This window comes from Schistocerca cancellata, chromosome 1 (assembly GCF_023864275.1).
Source record: "Schistocerca cancellata isolate TAMUIC-IGC-003103 chromosome 1, iqSchCanc2.1, whole genome shotgun sequence".
NCBI classification, from domain to species: Eukaryota; Metazoa; Arthropoda; class Insecta; order Orthoptera; family Acrididae; genus Schistocerca; species Schistocerca cancellata.
This window is the reverse complement of record NC_064626.1, coordinates 1,139,537,935-1,139,541,998: the sequence shown is the minus strand read 5'-3', so window position 1 is coordinate 1,139,541,998 and position 4,064 is coordinate 1,139,537,935.

Genomic DNA, 4,064 nt, shown 5'->3' with positions numbered 1-4,064 from the left:
AGAATTGCTACAGAGCGGCGCCAGGAACACTCTTCTGTGTTTAAACACTTCCGCTGGCCACCAAACTCCCCAGACATGAACATTATTGAGCATATCACGGATGCCTTGCAACGTGCTGTTTAGAAGAGATCACCACCCCGTCGAACTCTTACGGATTTATGGGCAGCCATGCATGATTGGTTCAGATGGTTCAAATGGCTCTGCGCACTATGGGACATAACATCTGAGGTCATAAGTCCCCTAGAACTTAGAACTTCTTAAACCTGACTAACCTAAGGACATCATACACATCCATGCCCGAGGCAGGATTCGGGCCTGCGACCGTAGCAGTCGCGCGGTCCCGGACTGAAGCGCTTAGAACTGCTCAGCCACCGCTGCCGGCCGATGCATGATTCATGGTGTCAATCCCCTCCAGCACTATTTCAGACATTAGTCGAGTCCATGCCATGTCGTGTTGCAGCACTTCTGCGTGCTCGCGAGGGCCCTACTAGATATTAGGCAGGTCCACCAGTTTCTTTGGCTCTTCAGTGTATACGCTCTAGCAGAGGAGGTTCTCGGATTACCTGCCGCGTCAAATTCATACAAAGTCCCAAGCTTTCGCTGATTACCTTCATCGTCGTCGTCAGCGGCTAAGTCAGACTTAGAGGCAATCACTGAAAGCTTGGGAGTTTAACTTAATGTTTCTACCATGCTCCCTGATTACTTAAATTTGTAGCATGCGTTAACATGTGTAGACTTGGCACAAAAGACTCTGCGATCACTGGACACAATTCATACTTACATTTCTGTTCATCTGTGCGACCAAAGATGTCCACAACAATGTGTGAGTTGCTACAAAATAGCGTTTTGCATTGTTATATCTCCTTTATACTTACTGGATTCTAAATGACATCTCCATTACTGTCAGTGTTTACAAAATATGGTGCTGTAGGTGATTTAACACGACAGAAAAACGAGCCTTTGACCACTGGAGGTATTTTTATTTCTTTTCCTTTCTTTTTTTCTTAGTTCTAATTTTCTTTGTTTTTTCACATTTATATTTTCGTTCATCCATTCCATTAAAGGCATCTACAAAACTATAAGCCACGTACTGAAATAGTGCTCGCTTTCTGTAGTACACAGTGACACAGGTCACGTGTAAGTCGTAAAACAACACAGCACATACATACCATATTAATCGACATAAATCCATCTGATGATTGAGGTTAAAAACTCCGAAACATTTCGTGGAAATAAATAAATAGTGGCTTTTAACAGAAAACTTGTTCTTTATTCGATAAGCAAAATAAGATTTAAGGCCTACGGCGCTGTTATTAAGAAGCATCAAACTAGTCATAGCCTCTGCAATGGGACGTCACGTCAATGTCTTAAATCATGTTTTAATGATGTTTGGACTTTCTTTCCCTCCGGTGAAACTGAACAGTCCCCCTCCCCCCTTTTTATACAAGATTTTATAAACTTCACACGTTTGGAAATGTGTTTTTGTGAGTGAGTACTTACAATCAATATATCGCCAATTCCCATTATTCAACTGATAAGAAACTATGCGTGAATTTGAATTATGAAATATATCAGTTGCATAAGCCTCCAGTTTAAGACTTCTTTAAAATGGAGAGCGAGTTTGTTTTCTATTCGTTTTAGCAGCCTACGGTTTCCTTTATTGTTTCTCATTGAAAGTGCGTAGAGACAGGTTTTGATTCTGAGCCCAAGTAAATACATTTTTACAAACGTTTTATTGAGACTTCATTATTACAGGTAACCACAAGCTTTTCCCGAATGAAATGGTACTGAAAATTTAAAATACGCTATTTTTAATCTCAAAGCCTATCCAAAGTCAGTGAATTAAAAGTTTCTGTTTCTCACAACAGTTTCAATTTCTTTTAGAATTTCCCACGTTTGTCTTTCCGAGAGCAATGCTATTGACCTAAGAGTTTAAATTGAAACCATATGTTGGCGAAAAGCTTCCGAAACACTTCGTAATGAGTCAATGCTTTGTTAAGTTACTTATAATTGCAAATATATATGCTACAACTGTACCAAGTACAAAACTGACTTCCGGATACTAAACAATTGCAAACTAGGACCTGCAAGCTCAAAAGTGGTCATAACAAGTGCAAAACTGGCACAAGAGTATCCGTGACACCAGACGTTTGTATAGTTTCTAATTCCTGTGAGGTTCAGGTCTTTTGTGATTTCCTTGGGTAATATGTTTTCGTTATTGTATTCAAATATTAAAAGCCCTTATTCGTTCCTTGGAACCCATAAAGAAAGTTATTACATGTCACCATAAAAATTCAACATTCTAACAACTCGAAAGTCTTACACATCCAACAGAAGAGCAAAGCTGCTACACGAATGTTTTACTCATCATTACCTTTAGGTTGTAAACCGTAATTGCAAAGTATGAAAGCGATAAACCGAATTGATGCAAATTTCCGATTAAAATGACGGTTAGGGAGTATTACACTTTAAAACCATCCCAATGACGTGGAAGTCACAGTTGGTTCAAATGGTTCAAATGGCACTGAGCACTATGGGACTTTACATCTGAGGTCATCAGTCCCCTAGAACTTAGAAGTACTTAAACCTAACTAACCCAAGGACATCAGAAATATCCATGCCCGAGGCAGGATTCGAACCTGCGACCGCAGCAGTCGCGCGGTTCCGGACTGAAGCGCCTAGAACTGCTCGGCCACCGCAGCCGGCGACAGTTGGTAGTCAGGAACTCACAAATTATACTTAAACACAGTGCAGAGAAATGGTCTAGAAAATATGTACAGTTGAAACCACTAGCAGTTTAATAGCAAAGAGCAGTGTTACCAAACAGCTGTGGGACAATGAGCTACTATCAATTTCTTTTTATCGTCTGAAATTTAACGGGCAGTTGGTTGGCGAGTATGTTAACATAAAATCGGAAGGTTTAGCGTTTGAACCCTGGTTGGTGCAACTTCTTTCTCGTTATTAACACGACTTACCCTTTCGCATATGTGACAAACACTAAGCCTCGCCGTGGCTAAAAAATTGCAATTCAAGCCATTCAGAGCCCCGCAACTGTTCTGTTAGATCACTGCCAGGTGAGGACATAGCTGCTCCAACCGCAACACGTTAAGTGTTCCGAAACTGTGTTTCGAAACCGGTCGCTGAGTTGGTTCATTAGCGCCCTGTGACATCGACCTCTGCTTTTTAATATAAAGATAAATGACTTGCTGTTAGACACTAACGTCTCGCCTAGTTTTTAACTACAGGTCGAAACATACCTCAGATGATCTGACGTAACTTGACCTACTGGAAACTTGGGCGATGCAAAACAAGAACACTATTAATCCTACAAGAACAGTGTCAGCGCTGTTGACTAAAAAGACGACAATCTTGGATACACAACTAACGATCTACAACCAACGGATCCCGTTACAAGCTCAAACGAAATACTTGGGTGTGTGATTAGGCGAAGGACTCCTATTGACGACATACGTGAGAGAAAAGAAAAAGTCAACACTAAAAATAACTGGAGCACTAATGCCACTGTTCCTTAGTAAACATCGTAACCCGCCGACCTCACTTAGGCTATACAGGGCGACAGATCAAAGCACCATGATCTACGGCAGCTTGGCGTTGGGGACAGTTTGTAATTCTAACAGTAAAAGTCTTCAGACTGTTCAAAATAAGTGTCTCGAGTGGAGTCTAGGCCTTCCCTGGTGGACCAACAGAGGGGAGATCCATAACGTACTGTCAAAGTCACAGTTTGGGTTACTTAACGGTTCTGATATTGAGAAAGCTATTTACACTTACAGCGAAAATGTCCTTTATTCAGTGGACAACAAATTAAAGGCAACTGGCATATTCTGTGGCCCGTCAAAGGCGTTTGACTGTGTGAATCACAGCATTCTTTTAAGTAAATTGGGGCACTAATGCCACTGTTCCTTAGTAAACACTTAACCTGCCGACCACACTTAGGCTACAAAGGGCGACAGATCAACGCACCTTGTTCTACGGCAGCTTGGCGCGGGGGACAGTTTGTAATTCTAACAGTAAAAGTCTTCACACTGTTCGAAATAATTGTCTCG